The sequence below is a fragment of the Ranitomeya variabilis genome, chromosome 2 (assembly GCF_051348905.1).
Source record: "Ranitomeya variabilis isolate aRanVar5 chromosome 2, aRanVar5.hap1, whole genome shotgun sequence".
Taxonomy (NCBI): domain Eukaryota; kingdom Metazoa; phylum Chordata; class Amphibia; order Anura; family Dendrobatidae; genus Ranitomeya; species Ranitomeya variabilis.
The window spans coordinates 646,985,550-647,004,825 of NC_135233.1; the positions used below are offsets into that span (position 1 = coordinate 646,985,550).

General features: G+C 44.1%; 1 pseudogene; it reads left to right on the forward strand.

Moving 5' to 3' along the window:
* Positions 1 to 2,501: 2,501 nt before the first annotated feature.
* Positions 2,502 to 18,959, forward strand: LOC143803911 (piwi-like protein 1 pseudogene; annotated as a pseudogene).
* Positions 18,960 to 19,276: the final 317 nt, after the last annotated feature.

Consider the following 19,276-nt stretch of genomic DNA (forward strand, 5'->3'; position numbering starts at 1 on the left):
TGTTCACTTGCCATTATGATTCTCCAGGTCATTACGAGTTCATATACAACAAACATGTCTAGGTTTTTGTCATGCCCTCAGCCGCTGGCCTGGTCTCCGCTGTGCAGGGAGACCGGCGCTTATCATGCAGCTCCACTGGTACTACTCACCCTGTCCGTGGCTCCAGATGATCACGGCCCCTTTGTCTGCTAACTTTCATCCTCTTGGTAGGTCTCCTGGAAATGCTCTTTGGAGGCGTGCCTCGCTTCCTGCAATACTTAAAACAGCTGAGCACCTGTTCTCATCCTCCCCTTAAGGGTGGTGCCTGGGCAACTTGTTCATTCTGTTGTTCATGGCCTCCTACTCAGGCCACATTCTGCTGTGCTCTGCGAACTAAAGTTTGTTACTTGCATTATACTAATGCTTCTGTCTCCTCAGAATCCTCCGCTGACCAAGGCTGACCAGGCTGACCAAGCCGCTCCTCACAGAACTATCCAGATATCGCTGCAGGCTGAATAAGCCTTTCTGGGATTACATGGAGCTTCCAGGATTCGCTCCACCAACTGAGCCAGTATTCCATTGTCTTGATAATATGGTCTGTACGGGTCGTCCCTCTGGTCTGGGTACCGCGACTTTTAGGCCATCTGGTGTTGCGTAAGGGGAATCCCTGTATAGGAGTACACCTTGCCCGATGCTCCACTACGTGGTTCAGTGTCGTGGTCCAGAGGGTCCCTTTTGTTAAGCTTCATTTAAATAAATACCTTTGGTTTTTGGAAGCTCATTCTCCTGTCTCTTGTGTACCGGGTATACAGCTACCACTACTCCATCAGTGGTCTAGTGCGTCCACTATACATCCCCACGCCCTGAGTGCGTAACAGTTTGCCCAGGCCATGGACTCCGCTGATACCCGATACTCAGTCCAGAGAGAGCTGGCTACGCTTTGTCAGAGCCAGGATTGGTTAGTGGCCTTCATGCAAACCTTGGATACCCGCCTGTCTACTCTACAGGCTGCCGAGCCCACCGATGCGACACAGCTAGCTGAACTCCATCAGGAACTTTTTGCCAACGTGAGATGCAGACCCGCTTGTTGGACGACATGACCTCCATGGATGACCGGTTAACTAAGGTACAGCTGGTTGCTGCCCTCCCAGTTTGACAGCCTCCGGTGCAGCATCCGACGGTTGTGCCCACTACCAGACCCTCTCCTCATCTCTGCAAGCCTCATCATTATCATAGTGATCCCAAGTTGTGCAGAGGATTTCTCAACCAATGCTTGCTGAATTTTTGTTTATTGTCTCTGCATTACCCAACCTACATGGTCAAGGTGTCTTTCCTTGACTCTCACCTGAAGGGAGAAGCTTTAGCCTGGTTCAACCCCCTAATGGAGCGGAATGATCCCACCGTGTCTGATCTGCAGGTATTCATGGACACGTTCTGCAAGATATTTGATGAGCCTGGTCGTGCCACATCTGCCATGGAGTCTCTCTTCAATTTGCAACAGGGCTCTCTCTCCGTCGGTCAGTATGCCATCCGTTTCTGCACCCCAGCTTCGGAGCTCCAGTGGACACATGAACCTCTGGTCAGAGCCTTCCGGCGAGGGTTATCAGGAAGAATCAAGGATGAATTGGCAGTCAAGGACCTACCCAAGACCCTGGATGATCTAATATCCCTTGCCATTCGGATTATAGTAAATAATTTGGCACTCAACTTGTTAACGGCTGATGCTTTGAAAGAAAATAATTTATTGCAGTCCAAAATAAATAAACGTTTTGGTCAATGCCAGACCTTCTTCAGTAAACTGACTGCTCTTGTGATATATCAGAAAGGTATCACTATACATCAAAGTAGGTCCAAGTGTGTGGAGACTGAACAAAGAAAATTCTCTAGGGAGAGTAATCTCCCAGATGCAATCATACATCTAGTGAGACATCTAGGTATAGGACTTCAGTTTGTTAATAGGATAATAACTAATATAAATCACTTGGCATTAATAGTGCACAGGGTGTATATGGACCAGACCCACTCAGTGCAGTTCAATGGAATACGTCATTAAAAATAAGGAAGACGTTCCTGATGAATTGGCGTCCCAAGATGGGCCAGTGGTACTGCGCATCTAACGCGGTGTCCGCCGCTGGTTAGACTAGTCAACGCTGATGCACTTTCCAGGTCCTTCCTGTCAGAAGACCTTGAAGAGGAGCCTCAGCATATCATTGAACCGTCCAAGATGATCACGGTGGCTCCAGTCTGGCTGTCGCAGCTCCCCCCGTAAGACCCTTGTAATTGAAAGAGATAAGAAGCAAGTTCTATGCTGGGGTCATTCTTCTAAGCTTGCCAGACATACCGGTCAAAAGAAGATGTTACAACTAATATCTCAACACTACTGGTGGTCCACCTTGCGCCAAGATGTTCTGGATGTAGTTACAGCCTGTTCCTCCTGTGCTCGTAATAAGACACCCAAGAAACTGCCAGACGGATGCCTCCTCCCACTCCCGATTCCATCTGCTCCCTGTCAACACATTGCCATGGACTTCATCATAGATCTGCAAGCATTGTCCGGTTGTACAGTAATCTGGGTTGTTGTTGACCGGTTCTCCAAGATGGGACACTTCACTCCACTGTCTGGTCTCCCTTCCACTCCTCAACTCGCAGAGCTCTTAATTCAGCATGTCCTTCAGCTTCACGGACTTCCACTCCACATTGTCTCCAACAAAGGAGTTCAATTCATCTCCCGCTTCTGGCAGTCCCTCAGTAAGCAGTTGGATGTCACTCTGGACTTGTCCTCGGCCTATTACCCACAATCTAAAGGCCAAGTGGAGAGAGTGAATCAAGTCCTCACCAATCAAGTCCTCTGACCTACTGCCATGGGCGGAGTTTTCTTACAACAATCATGTTGGTGAGTCCTCCTCTAAGTCCCCATTTTTCATTGTTTATGGACAGCATCCTAGGATCCTGACTCCACTGCCTCTTGCTTCTGGCAATCCTGTAGCTGAGTCCCTGGCCAAGGACTTCACTAAGGTCTGGACAGAGACCAGGACCTCACTGGAGCAGGCATCGGTTCGAACCAAGAAGCATGCGGATAAGAGACGTCTGGATCCGCCACCTTTCCAACTTGGAGATACGGTATGGCTGTCTTCCAGGCACATCTGTGTTAAGGTCCCTTCTTATAAGCTGGCTCCTCATTTCATCGGTCCCATTGAAGTGCTCCACCGGATCAATGATGTGTGCTATCGTTTGAAGTTGCCTGCCTCCATACGGATCCATAACTCCTTCCATTTCTCCTTGCTGAAGCCAGTTGTTCTCAGTCGCTTCACTTCACTTCAATTTTCCTCCTCCTGTCAGTTCTGAGGGCATCTATGAAGTGACGAACATCCTGGCCATAAAAAAAGAGGGGGCAGGTTGCTCTTTCTGGTTGACTGGAAGGGATACGACCCTGAAGAGATTTCCTGGGAACATGAGTAGAACATTAATGCCCTGGTTCTTCTAAGAAAGTTCATGGCAGGTTATAAGAAGGAGAGTGTAAGGGGGAGGGTACTGTCATGCCCTCAGCCGCAGGCCCGATCTCTGCTCGCAGGGAGATGGGCACCTATCACGCAGCTCCACTGGTACTACTCACCCTGACCATTGCTCCAGACGATCAGCGGCTTGCATCCTCTTGGCAGGTCTCCTGGAAATGCTCTTAGAGACGTGCACCGCTTCCTCCACATACTTAAAACAGCTGGGCACCTGTTCTCTATTAAGGCTGTCTGTGCTATGATGCTCTTTGCATAAAAGGCATCCTCCCCTTAAGGTTGTTTGTGGCCTCCTGCTCGGGCCACACTCTGCTGTGCTCTGCGAACTGAAGTTTGTTACTTGCGTTATACTAATGCCTCAGTCTCCTCAGAATCCTCCATTGGCATTTTCCAATTCTGGATCCTTCTGGACTCTCCGTTTTCCACTCCAGGCTGACCAAGCCACTCCTCACGGAACCATCCAGATATCACTGCCAGCTGTATTAGCTTTTCCGGGATTACATGGAGCTTCCAGAATTTGCTCCACTGACTGAGCCAGTATTCCACCGTCTTGTTAATACGGTCTGTACGGGTCATCGCTCTGGTCCGGGTACCGCGGCTTTTAGGCCACCTGTTGTTGCGACAGGGGGAATCCCTGTATAGAGGTACACCTTGACCGGTGCTCCACTACGTGGTTGTGTCGTGGTCCAGAGGGTTTTTCTCTCAGGCACCTCTTTCTTTTGTTAATCTTCCTTTAAATAAATACCTTTTGGTTTTTGGAAGCTCATTCTCTTGTCTCTTGGGTACTGGGTATACAGCTACCACTACTCCATCAGTGGTCTAGTGAGTCCACTATACATCCCCACACCCTGAGTGCGTAACACTTTTCTTTAAAGTGGTGAAAAAAAATTCCGAAGTTTGTTAAAAAAGCGCTATTTTCCAATACCCGTAGTGTCTCCATTTTTCGTGATCTCAGGTTGAGTGAGGGTTTATTTTTTGTGTGCAGAGCTGATGTTTTTATTGATACCTTTTTGGTGCAGAAACGATCTTCGGATCGTCCATTATTGCATTTAATGCAATGTTGCGGCAACCGAAAAAACGTAATTCTGGCATTATGACTTTTTTTCTCATTACACCGTTTAACGATCAAGTTAATTCTTTTTTTAAATTGATAGATGCACTTGTCCGATCAGCTCTGCTACATACAGGCAATGATTAGATCACCTGTATGTAGCAGAAATGCTCACTTGCTATGAGTGTCGACCACTAGGCGTCACTCACAGCAATCTGGCGATGACATCCAGAGAGGTCTGCTGGAGTCCTCTGGTTATCATGCCAACCCATCGGTGACCCACGATCACATGATGGGGTCACCAGAGGGCGAGACTTCTGTTGCGCTTGCCGGAAACAAGAGTTAAATGCCGCTGTCGGAGACTTACAGTGGCATTTAACTAGCTAAAAATCACGTCTGGATGGTGATTCCACCCACGACTGTTGCGGGCACGTGTCAGCTATATATATCAGCTGACAGGCATCTGGAAAGGTGCGAGCTCAGGGCAGGAGCCCGCACCAAACAGAGGGAGTCCGACATCGGCGTACAATTACGCCCAATGTCAGAAAGGGGTTAAAGGCCTAGGAGATGATGTCACACCGAATAATATTGCACGCCCCACTTTTCAGTTTTTGAATTTCCACAAAAATTTAAAATAACCAATTAATTTCGCTCAACTTCACACTTGTGTTCCACTTGTTGTTGCTTCTTCACCAAAAATTTACATTTGGTATCTTTATGTTTGAAGCATGATATGTGGAAAAAGGTTGAAAAGTTCCAGGGAGCCGAATACTTTTGCAAGGCACTATATATATATATATATATATATATATATATATATATATATATATATACAGTACAGATGGAATTTTATACTTAACAAAAAAAGTGTGAAACAACTGAAATTAAGTCTTACATTCTAGGTTCTTCAAAGTAGCCACCTTTTGCTTTGATGACTGCTTTGCACACTCTTGGCATTCTCTTGATGAACTTCAAGAGGCAGTCAACGGGAATGGTTTTCACTTCACAGGTGTGCCCTGTCAGGTTTAATAAGTCGGATTTCTTGCCTTATAAATGAGGTTGGGACCATCAGTTGTGTTGCGCAGAAGTCTGGTGAATACACAGCTGATAGTCCTACTGAATAGACTGTTAGAATTTGTATTATGGCAAGAAAAAAGCAGCTAAGTAAAGAAAAACGAGTGGCCATCATTACTTTAAGAAATGAAGGTCAGTCAGACCGAAAAATTGGGAAACTTTGAAAGTGTCCCCAAGTGCAGTGGCAAAAACCATCAAGCGCTACAAAGAAACTGGCTCACATGAGGACGGCCCCAGGAAAGGAAGACCAAGAGTCACCTCTGCTTCTGAGGATAAGTTTATCCAAGTCACCAGCCTCAGAAATCGCAGGTTAACAGCAGCTCAGATTAGAGGCCAGGTCAATGCCACACAGAGTTCTAGCAGCAGACACATCTCTACAACAACTGTTAAGAGGAGACTTTGCGCAGCAGGCCTTCATGGTAAAATAGCTGCTAGGAAACCACTGTTAAGGACAGGCAACAAGCAGAGGAGACTTGTTTGAGCTAAAGAACACAATGAATGGACATTAGACTAGTGGAAACCTGTGCTTTGGTCTGATGAGTCCAAATTTGAGATCTTTGGTTCCAACCACCGTGTCTTTGTGCAATGCAGAATAGGTGAACGGATGGACTCTACATGCAAGATGACCTGGGCTCCACAGTCACCAGACCTGAACCCAATCAAGCTGGTTTGGGGTGAGCTGGACCACAGAGTGAAGGCAAAAGGGCCAACAAGTACTAAGCATTTCTGGGAACTCCTTCAAGATTCTTGGAAGACCATTCCCGGTGACTACCTCTTGAAGCTCATCAAGAGAATGCCAAGAGTGTGCAAAGCAGTCATTAAAGCAAAAGGTTGCTACTTTGAAGAACCTAGAATATAAGACATAATTTCAGTTGTTTCACACTTTTTTGTTAAGTATATAATTCCACATGTGTTAATTCATAGTTTTGATGCCTTCAGTGTGAATGTACAATTTTCATAGTCATGAAAATACAGAAAAATCTTTAAATGAGAAGGTGTGTCCAAACTTTTGGTCTGTACTGTATATATATATTTGAGGATTTAAAAAAAATATATTTTTACACTTTTAATTAGTTTTTTTTAACCTTTTTACATTGTTCAATCATGGTACATCATCCTTATACTGACAGATCGCTGATCTGATACTCTGCAATGCTTCTGCAATTCAGGGCATCAGAGCAGTGTCTAACAAGCAGGTGAGGAGGCGTATCAGTGCCTGCTCTTAGCAGGAGCTTATAAGCCACCTTTCCTGCAGGACCCTGAAGGACTCCGTGGCCATCTTGCAGCCCAGGGTCACCATGGGGACCATCAGCACAATGCGATCGCATCGCATTGTGCTTATGGTAGCAGACAGGGAGCTCACTTCCTGTGTGATGCTCCTCGATGTCACTGTCACTATTAAACTTTATAACTCCGATCACAGCTGTACTCTCATGCTGTCTTTTGACAGCATGGGAATAACGGCTCTCTGACCGGCAGTAATGATTTTATCGCCAATCAGAAGCAGTGTTTGCTGCGCTGTCATGTATATATGACAGCATGGCAAACACTGGATGTTCGGGCCCCCCCATTCAAGTGAAAGGGGTCTGGGTACCATTCTGGTACCCAACCTAAACTTTTTGTAACTGTTCGGCTGAACCAGAACATCCAAGTGTCCGCGCATCTCAACCAAATAATATTCATTCTCTGCCTCCCAGCCTTACTGTATTGAACATAAGGATATCTTGGCAGCAGGAGGGAGTACACTGAGGAGCTGTCAATAAGTCTATCAATAAGGCTAAGCGGATGGAGTAACTTTTTTAGAAATGATATAACCATTCTAACAGTGGATTCTCAAAGTGAGTGCAGCATCATTATCAGATTCCAAAGATCAAGTTAAAGGGAATCTGCCAGCAGGTTTTTGCTACCACATCTGAGAGCAGCGTAATGTGGGTAACGAGACCCTGATTTCAGCAATGTATCACTTAGTTTGCTGGGTGCAGCAGTTCTGAAATAATCAGAGCTTTTAGATTTAGAATGAAGCAGAGCTGAGAAAGCTAACTCCGCCCACACCAGGCTCTCTGTGTACAAAGTCTATAGACAGAGAGGTGCTTATCATAGGGGGAGGGGTAGTTGGGCAATGTTAATCTCTTAGTGATAAATCCTTCACAGTTAGGCCATGTGCACACGTTCAGGATTTTTTGCGGTTTTTTTGCGTTTTTTCGCTATAAAAACGTGATAAAAATGCGAAAAAAACGCTAACATATGCCTCCTATTATTTACAGGGTATTCCACATTTTTTGTGCAAATGTTGCATTTTTTTCCGCGAAAAAATCGCATCGCGGAAAAAAAAGCAACATGTTCATTAAAAATGCGGAATTGCTGGGATTCCGCACACCTAGGAGTGCATTGATCTGCTTACTTCCTGCACGGGGCTGTGCCCTCCATGCGGGAAGTAAGCAGATTATGTGCGGTTGGTACCCAGGGTGGAGGAGAGGAGACTCTCCTCCATGGACTGGGCACCATATAATTGGTAAAAAAAAAAGAATTAAAATAAAAAATAGTGATATACTCACCCTCTGATGGCCCCCGAAGTGTTCCCGCCTCTCCGGTGCATGCTTTCTCTTCCGTTCCTATAGATGGTGTGGTTCAGGACCTGCGATGACGTCGCTGTCTTGTGATTGGTTGCATGACCGCTCATGTGACTCACGCAACCAATCACAAGCCGCGACGTCATCGAAGGTCCTGAACCACACCGGCATCTATAGGAACGCACGCCGCTGAGGACATCGGCTGTGTGCAGAGGGTGAGTATAACCATTTTTTTTATTTTTTTTATTATTTTTAAACATTCTATCTTTTACTATAGATGCTGCATAAGCAGCATCTATAGTAAAAAGTTGGTCACACTTGTCAAACAGTATGTTTGACAAGTGTGACCAACCTGTCAGTCAGTTTTCCAAGCGATACTACAGATCGCTTGGAAAACTTTAGCATTCTGCAAGCTAATTACGCTTGCAGAATGCTAAAAAAAACGCGAAAAAAACGGAAAAAAAACGCAAAAAAAAAAATGCGGATTTCTTGCAGAAAATTTCCGGTTTTCTTCAGGAAATTTGTTGAAGAAATCCGGACGTGTGCACATACCCTTAAAACTGCAGCAAAGTAATACATCCCTGAATTATGTGTTTCAGTCTCTATCCCTTGCTGTTTTTAGATTACACAGGAAACACCTGATAACAGATTCCCTTTAATAATGTGTACAGTTTGTATTGTGACAAATGTTTAAAATGTTGTTACTTATGTAATTTTCTTCCAGTTTTCCTTGCATGTACACTCTGGATCACTCACTAGGGAAGAAAAGTGCTTAGAGAAGGAACAACAGTAAAAATTGAATTGTATTTATACATAGCACTGTGCTCTAATGTGTGATAGATTTGGTATAATACATCTGTTTGAGCCCAATGTTGACAAAAATGTGTTTAAAGTACAGAAAGAACTGGTTGGTCAATCCATTTATCAAAGCTTAAATCAGGGTTGTGAAGTTTTTTGGATCAATGTGTTAGCATTAAAGTTAAAATGTAACCACAGATTTTTTTTGTTATATGGTCAATAGGCTCATAATAATGGATTTCACAAATAATGTTAAGTCCACTATGTTCAACAACACAATAAGTAAAATGTCATAAATTTAGGGCACAAATACTTTGTGAAAAAATCAATACTTGAAACTGTGTAAAGCAGTATCACCGGAAACAATCTGTAATAGTTACAACTTGAGCAAAGGTTTTGATTCCAAATGCAGAGGATGGTCTTTAACAACACAGGGAAACTTCAATTGTAGCTAATACATGTTTCATAAATTTGTAATAGATAAAGGAAATAGTTTTTAAAGCTCAATACTGTATTGTTACCATAAAATCTGCCAGAATCTATGATGGAGCTTAGATGTGACCAGAGCCTAACAGGAATAATTATCCAGAATTTAAGTGTTTTGAAAATATTTTTGTTAATCAGTAAACAAAAAATTTACAGCTAAAATAGAGGAAGTGCAGAGAGAGAGCAAATTAATTCAATTAGTATGTATTGTAATATGAGTATCAATAATTCAGTTTGTAAGCAAGATACCTTTAATGGCAATGGGCATCCACAGTGTCCCCATCTGCCTCATTATAAGGAATCTTCCACCAGGGGATCCGTCTGAATCGCATATTTCATAAATTTACATGGAAATCCAGATGAAAGCGCTCAGCATAGAGCTCAGGATAAATAAATGTGAGCTGAGCCTTACTGCGATCTTTGGGAGGCAGAAGGAACAAATCAACAGCAGCTTAAGAATTGGTTTTAGCTTTTTTATACCATTTCTTGTGCGGTATAAGTGATTAGATGACCTTATTGTTCAGGTTGGTGGGATTACAGCATTTCCAGATTTATATCGTTTTTTTTGTTTGGCTGCTGTCATCCACTAAAAGACATAGTGTCTTCCGGCTTCCTGCCTCTGTCCATGCATTTCCTGGCAGTGTACCTAGTGGATATGTGTGTTCCCCCTGGTCTTAAAGAGGCATTGCGTGCACCTACTAAGATGCCCCCAGCCAACAGCAAATGGGGATTTCGCAGAAGACTCTGGAACAGAATTGTTATTGATGAAATCAGTCCATGGAAACTGGTCTGACCAGATAATATGGTGGGAGTTAGAAAATATTCGTAAATACAGCTCCATGGACTGATTAATTCTTTCAGTCTGCCCATTAGTTTTGAAAGGCCAAGAAGATGTCCAGGGAAATTCGCTAGGGGGACTTTTCATTGTCAAGGAGTCACAAAAACACTGAACTTTAGGAAGGCAAAGTTTGACCAGCTTAGAGATGCCCTTAATCTGGTTGACTGGAATAATGTCTTCAGAAATAAGAATATCTATATATACAATTGTCTAGGGGTCACTTCCGTCTGTCTGTCTGTCTTTCTGTCTGTCACGGATATTCATTGGTCGCGGCCTCGGTCTGTCATGGAAATCCAAGTCGCTGATTGGTAGTGGCAAAACAGCCACGACCAATCAGCGACGGTCACAGTCCGGTGGAAAAATGGCCGCTCCTTCCTCCCCGCAGTCAGTGCCCGCTACGTACTCCCCTCCAGTCAGCGCTCACACAGGGTTAATGGCAGCGTTGACCGCGGTGTAACGCACTCGGTTAATGCTACTATTAACCCTGTGTGACCAAATTTTTACTATTCATGCTGCCTATGCAGCATGAACAGTAAAAAGATCTAATGTTAAAACAAAAAAAAAATAAAAAATAGTTACATACTCAACCTCCGTTGGCCCCCGGATCGAAGCGGCTGGTTACCGACGCTCCTCGCGACGCCCCGGTGACCGCTCCATGCATTGCGGTCTCGCGAGATGATGATGTGCGGTCTCGCGAGACTGCTACGTCATCATCTTGCGAGACCACGATGCACTCTTCAGACTGGAGGGCGCGAGGAGCATCGGTAACCGGTCGCTTCGATCCGGGGGCCAACGGAGGGTGAGTATGTAACTATTTTTTATTTTAATTATTTTTTTTAACAGGGATATGGTGCATACTACGTGACTGGCCAATATACTATATGACTGGGCAGTATACTACGTGTCTGTGCTGTATACTACGTGGGTCTATGCTGTATACTATGTGTCTGTGCTGTATACTACGTGGCTCTGTGCTGTATACTATGTGACTGGGCAATATACTATGTGGCTGGGCAATATACTATGTGGCTGGCCAATATACTATGTGGCTGGGCAATATACTACGTGGCTGGGCAATATACTACGTGGCTGGGCAATATACTACGTGGTTGGGCAATATACTACGTGACTGGGCAATATACTACGTGTCTGTGCTGTATACTACGTGTCTGTGCTGTATACTACGTGGCTCTGTGCTGTATACTATGTGACTGGGCATTATACTATGTGGCTGGGCAATATACTATGTAACTGGGCAATATACTATGTGGCTGGGCAATATACTACGTGGCTGGGCAATATACTACGTGGTTGGGCAATATACTGCGTGGCTGGGCAATATACTAAGAGGCTGGGCAATATACTACGTCGCTGGGCAATATACTACGTGGCTGGGCAATATACTACGTGGCTGGGCAATATACTACGTGGTTGGGCAATATACTGCGTGGCTGGGCAATATACTACGTGGCTGGGCAATATACTACTTGGGCTGTGCAATATACTACGTGGACATGCATATTCTAGAATACCGGATGCGTTAGAATCGGGCCACCATCTAGTAGATAATAAATGGGAAATATTTAAGAACATCCTAAATAGGCACTGTAAGCGGTTTATACCTTGTGTGAATAAAAGGACAAGAAATAGGAAAAACCCAATGTGGCTAAACAAAAAAGTGAGAGGGGCCATTAAAAGTAAAAAAGAAAGAATTTAAACTACTAAAGCAGGAAGGCACCGTTGAAGCTCTAAAAAACTATAGGAAGAAAAATACTTAATCTAAAAAACTAATTAAAGCTGCCAAAAAGGAAAAAGAGAAGCACATTGCTAAGGAGATTAAAACTAACCCCAAACTGTTCTTCAACTATAGTAAAAGAATCAAAAGTGAAAGTGTAGGCCCCTTAAAAAATTGTGAGGAAAGAATAGTTGTAGATGACGGGGAAAAAGCTAATATATTAAACACCTTCTTCTCCACGGTATTCACGGTGGAAAATAAAATGCTAGGTGAAATGCTGAGAGACAAAGAAAACCCTATATTAAAGGCCGCCAAACTAACCCAAGAAGAGGTGCGAAACCAGCTAAATAAGATTAAAATAGATAAATCTCCGGGTCCGGATGGCATACACCCACGAGTACTAAGAGAACTAAGTAATGTAATAGACAAACCAGTATTTCTTATATTTAGAGACTCTATAGTGACGGGGTCTGTTTCACAGGACTGGCGCATAGCAAATGTGGTACCAATATTAAAAAAGGGCTCTAAAAGTGAACTTGGAATTTATAAGCCAGGAAGTTTAACCTCTATTGTTGGTGAAATATTTGAAGGGTTTCTGAGGGATGTTATTCTGGATTATCTTAATGAGAATAACTGTTTAACTCCATATCAGCATGGGTTTATGAAGAATCGCTCCTGTCAAACCAATCTAATCAGTTTTTATGAAGAGGTAAAGCTATAGACTGGACCAAGGTGAGTAATCGGATGTGGTATATTTTGATTTTTCCAAAGCGTTTTATACCGTGCCACACAAGAGGTTGGTACACAAAATGAGAATGCTGGATCTGGAGGGAAATGCGTGTGAATGGGTAAGTAACTGGGTTAGTAATAGAAAGCAGAGGGTGGTTATAAATAGTATATTCTCTAACTGGGTCGCTGTGACCAGTGGGGTACCGCAGGGGTCGGGGTTGGGACCTATTCTCTTCAACATATTTATTAACGATCTGGTAGAAGGTTTACACAGTAAAATATCGATATTTGTAGATTATACAAAACTATGTAAAGCAGTCAATACAAGAGAAGATAGTATTCTAATACAGATGGATCTGGATAAGTTGGAAACTTGGGCCGAGAGGTGGCAGTTGCGGTTTAACAATGATAAATGTAAGGTTATACAGATGGGAAGAAAGAATCAATATCACCATTAGACACAGTACGGGAAACCACTAGGTAAATCTGACATGGAGAAGGACTTGGGGATCCTAGTTAATGATAAACTTACCTGGAGTAGCCAGTGCCAGGCAGCGGCTGCCAAGGCAAACAGGATCATGTGGTGCATTAAAAGAGGTCTGGATACACATGATGAGAGCATTATACTGCCTCTGTACAAATCCCTGGTTAGACCACACATGGAATACGGTGTACAGTTTTGGGCACCGGTGCTCAGGAAGGATATAATGGAACTAGAAAGACTACAAAGGAGGGCAACAAACTTAATAAAGGGGACGGGGGAACTACAATACCCAGAGAGATTAGCAAAATTAGGATTATTTAGTCTAGAAAAAAGACAACTGAGGGGTGATCTAATAACCATGTATAAGTATATAAGAGGACAATACAAATATCTCTCCGAAGATCTGTTTATACCAAGGAAGGTGATGGTCACAAGGGGGTATTCTCCGCGTCTGGAGGAGAGAAGGTTTTTCTACCAACATCGAAGAGGATTCTTTACTTTAAGGGCAGTGAGAACCTGGAAATCCTTGCCTGAGGAGGTCGTGATGGCGAACTCAGTCGAGGGGTTCAAGAGAGGCCTGGATGTCTTTCTGGAGCGTAACAATATTGTATCTTACAGTTATTAGGGTCTTTAGAAGGATGTAGATCTGGGGATTTATTCTGCGGGAATATAGGCTGAACTGGATGAACAAATGTCTTTTTTTCGCCTTGCTAATTATGAAATATTTAAGTTCTTCAAGAGTGCCCTCCAGAATCTGGAAACAAAGTGTACATCACGATCCAAGACAAAATGAGCTGAGAGGCCATGGAACAGGAAAGTTTCATTAAAAAATGCTTGCACCAACTGTCAGGTGGATGGAAGACCTTGTAAAGTCACAAAACAAGACGTTAGCGAAGTGGTGTACTAAAACCCAGACAGTAGTGAACCACTGTATTTCAGGAAGATCAATAACAAAATTCATAGAGGTCCCAGCCCAAGGCTCTTGTCGAATAAGAAGAGGCTGAAGTGGACCAAGAGGTGCTTGATGACAGGATTTGAACTGCGCACACTGAGGGCAAGATGTGAGGAATTCCTTGGTATCTTGCCTCCACTTTGTCCACCAGTAGAAACAGGATAGACTTTCAGCAGTACGTTTAACTCCCTGGTGACTGGAGAAGAGAGATGAATGACCCTAGGATAAGATTTTCCAGCGGAGTGCTTTGACACCAGAGAATGTCCCTTAGATGTTAAATTGAAGGAAGAAGAGAGAGATGGCATGCCTTTGTACTGCACTGCATTTATTCACATTTAGGTTGGCTGACATCAGGTAAGGATTTAATACTAGATACAGGATAGGACCTCCTGACTAGGTATACCTTGTCACAGTGACGCTTTTTGATCAAAATAGTTTTAACCAAATACCCTGTGTTATTTACAGTACATGTACTCTTACTATATATTTATTTACTTACTATAGGGTATGTGCTCATTTTGTTCTTTTTTTTTGCCTGTGAAATGTCCATGGTGTCCACATGCTCTAATGCATTACACATCCACTAACTTATGTTCCGGCTCATTTCTTTAGTTTTGCTGTACTTTCTTTTTCTTTGCACAAACAGTCATGCTACTGTGAGCAGACTGGTATATATGGTAATACTTTTGTAATATTTCTACATCTCCCAAACCTGTCTATTTATAATGACAAAAGATAAGATGAAGATTCTCAACTCACATTAGAACTAGTGATGAGCGAGCATTAAAATGCTCGGGTGCTCGTTGCGAGCAAATTGGAATACTAGGGTACTCGACCCGAGCAACGAGCTCAATGTAAGTCTATGGGAAACCCAAGTATTTTTAACGCAATCCCCCCGGGGGTCCTTTTAAAGGGAACTTGTCACCCCCAAAGTCGAAAATGAGCTAAGCCCACCGGCATCAGGAGCTTATCTACAGCATTCTTTAATGCTGTAGATAAGCCCCCGATGTATCCTGAAAGATGAGAACAAGAGGTTAGATTATACTCACCTGGGCGGGCGGTCAGATCCGATGGGCGTCACGGTCTGATCCGATGGGCGTCACGGTCTGATCCAGGGCCTCCCATCTTCATAGGATGACGTCCTCTTCTTCTCTTCGCGCTGCGGCTCTGGCTTTGTCTCTCAGACAAACTACGCCTGCGCCGGAGCTGCAGCATGAAGACAAGAAGAGGACGTCATCGTAAGAAGATGGGAGGCCCCGGACCGGACCACGACGCCCATCGGACCGGACCGCAGCGGGACTGCCCCTGGGTGAGTATAATCTAACCTCGTTTTCTTATCTTTCAGGATACATCAGGAGCTTATCTACAGCATTCCAGAATGCTGTAGATAAGCCTCTGATGCCGGTGGGCTTATCTTATCTTGAATTTTGGGGGTGACAGGTTCCCTTTAAGGTCTAAAAACGTCTGAAAATGATGGAAACGTTGCTCAAGTAACATAGAAACATCATGGGGATCGCCCCTGGAAGCATTTCTGACTCCAAGGTCACAGCTATCAGAGCTGTTGTCAGAGTTTCATGCCATTTTTACAGGTGCACCAAAAAACATACAAAAATGAAACCAAAATGGATTTTGCTTTGAATTATGTTAAGGTACATCCTTTCCAGGGTAATGACTTGTATATAAGGCAAAATAATTAACCCCAGACCAAAATGTTCCTCCACCACTTGGGCTATGTTCACACGCAGCGTTTTTGATGCGTTTTTCAACTTTAATATTGCTTTCAACCAATACAAATGCATTCACTGGGAAATGTCATTGTAACATTTAACAAACCTAGCTGGCCATGTGGTGTGTGACACAAAAGGAGACACATCTTGTTTCATTTATGAAGGAGGGACTCTTAAAGTCACAAAGCCTATTTTAGAGGGGTCTCAGGCGGCAATAATATTCTTATTAAACAGTGGGTCTCCTATGCTGTTATTGCCTATGCAGTGAGTGGCTGAGCTGCCAACAATTACAACGCACCCCAATACATGAGGGCTTCCTGAAAAAATTGAATGCAAGGCCTGCCCTGCTATCAAGTCATATGCACCCCGATAAGCCTTTGAACCCATGTACTGGATGGCCACAGGAAAACCCACTTCACATTCTTCAGCTGGTCCTGCCATACTGTTTTCTTATGTATTAACTGCAAGGCCTGCCCTGCTACCAAGTCATATGCACCCCAATAAGCCTTTGAACCCAGGTAATAGATGGCCACAGGAAAACCCACTTCACATTCTTCAGTTGGTGCTGCCATACTGTTTCCTTATGCATTGAATGCAAGGGCCGCCTTGACCCAAATTTGCACGCACCCCAATCCCCCTTGGAAGAAACATGGAAGAGGGCCTCATAAAAAACTGTCCCATTACAAAGGATCGGGTCTCCTAGACTCGTAATGCCCATACACTAAGTGTATGGGCTGACAAACATTTCCCCATGGGGGATACGTTTTTAAAAAATATTTAACTGGGATCACAGACATCTTTGCCAAAAAATTGACTGTCTATTGCAGCACGGAACACGTGAACCCTGGTGATCTAGTGGTGGAAAATGATGAGAGGTGGAGGAAGGCCTCATTAAAAACTAGGCCCAATTTAAAGGAGTGTGTCTCCTAGACTTGTAATGCCCATACACTAAGTTTATGGGCTGACAAACATTTCCCCATGGGGGATACATTTTTAAAAAATATTTAATTGGGATCAGAGACACCCCTTCCAAAAAATTGACTGTCTATAGCAGCACGGAACACATGAACCCTGGTGATCTAGTGGTGGAAAATGATGAGAGGTGGACGAAGGCCTCATTAAAAACTAGGCCCAATTTAAAAGAGTGGGTCTCCTAGACTTGTAATGCCCATATAAGTGCATGGCCTGTCAAACATTTCCCCATGGGGGTTACAGCTTTAAAAAAATATTTATGGGTAGTATCATAGACACCCTTGCCCAAAAATTGAATGGCTATAGCAGCATACAACATGTTCACCATGGTGATCTAGTGGTGGAGAATGAGGAAATATTGATGAAGGCCTCATTAAAAACTAGGTACAATAAACATTAGTGCGTGGTTTGTGTTCGAAGTAAAAGATGAGCTGATGAGCAAGATCCCGGGCCCACGGCTGAGCTCATGTGCAGGAGCAGGCCCCACAAAGACCACCTGGACAGGTACAGCAGCCCTAAGGACCGGCCAGCAGTCATATCTCAGCATCCAGCGTCTCAGTCTTTGCTAGTCAGAAGAGGGTGACAGATAGGTCCGCCGGCAGAGGCAGCAGAGAGACCATCGCCTGAGGTTCTGCAGGTGTCAGCTGGACTTGCAAAAGTGTCTATCGGGGAACGAGGCGGCTGTAGGCATGACTTCCATGACATCGGGGTGAACACCCGGCAGACTATCGAACACATCCAAAAATCAAAAGCTGGCGCCTCTGGAACCAAGATTGCTCTTGTGACCAACCACATCAAGCTGGTGTCCCACCCACAGCAGGCCCTGTACCAGTATCACCTTGACTTCAACCACGCCATGGAGTCCAAGCGTTTGCGGTATGGCCTCCTGTACCATCATGAAGAAACCATCGGGAAGGCACGAGCGTTTGATGGAACCATGTTGTTTTTACCAAAAAGACTGAATAAGGTCACCGAGGTGTTCAGCCAAACTCGAAATGGAGAGAAAGTGCAATTAACAATCACCCTGACCAACAAGCTTCCACCGACCTCGCCCACCTGCTTCCATTTCTATAACATCATTTCCCAAAGACTCCTGAAGATAATGGATATGAAGCAGATAAGACGCAACTATTACAACCCGAGCGATGCCACCGAAGTCAGAGCCCACCGACTCGCCATCTGCCCGAAGGTTTTCCACCTCCATACTCCAGTACAAGTCCAGCGTCATGTTGAGCATTGATGTCAGCCATAAAGTCCTCAGGAACGAGACTGTGCATGACATCATGAGCAGCCTCTACTCCTCGTGTGGCCTTCAGAGGTTCCAGGACGCCTGCTGCAAGGAGCTGATCGGACAGATCGTCCTCACCAAGTCCAACACTAAAGCCTACCATATAGATGAGATTGCCCGGAACATGGCTACAGCGTCCACCTTCAAGAAGGCAGACGGAAGCGAGATCAGCTTTGTGGACTACTATAAGAACCAATACAATGAACAAGTGAAAGACATGATCCAGCCGCTAATAGTGAACATCCCCCTGGAGGTCCAAGCCGGGAGCCACAGACGGAGCCATTATACTGGTGCCAGAGTTCTGTAACCTAACAGGTCTGACCGACAGAATGAGAAACGACTTCAATATCATGAAAGACCTGGCCGTTCACACCCGCTTACCACCAGAACAGAGGGAGCGGCAAGTTGGGAAGTTCATGAACTACATACACAAGGATGACAGAGTTCAGAAAGAGCTACGTGACTGGAGGCTGAATTTCAATACCGAACTGCTAGAGTTCGAAGGGAGAATCGCACCTCTGTAAACAAATCATGCAAAAAGACAAATCTGCTGAATATAATCCACAGTTTGCTGATTGGTTGCAAGAGCAGAGAGGTCCCGTCCTGATCAGCCCCTGAGATATGAATAATTGGCTGCTGTTTTACACCCGGAGAAATTAGGACGCGGCGAACGCTCTTCTGCAGAACTTGTTCAAGATCACAAGATGAACCGGGCGGTGTTGGTTGAAGTCGAGGACTTTTTGGGGGGATTTTTGGTGAATTTTTAAAAAAAGAAAAAAAAGAGTAGAACAATGCTAGCAAACAGAGCTATGCAACTTATGCCTGCAAAGCTACGATTTTTCCACCACAGATACACCATGCCTCAGCGTGACATAACAGACTGTATACATTTTTTTTGTTGTTTTCTGATTTTTTGAAAAAAAAATAAAAATGAGTTGAACAAGGCTAGCAGACAGAACTATGCAACTTATGCCTGCGAAGCTACGATTTTTCCACCACAGAAACACTAGGCCTCAGTCTGACATAACAGACTGTATACATTTTCTTTCATTTTTTTTTTGTAAAACAATAAATACTGAGTACA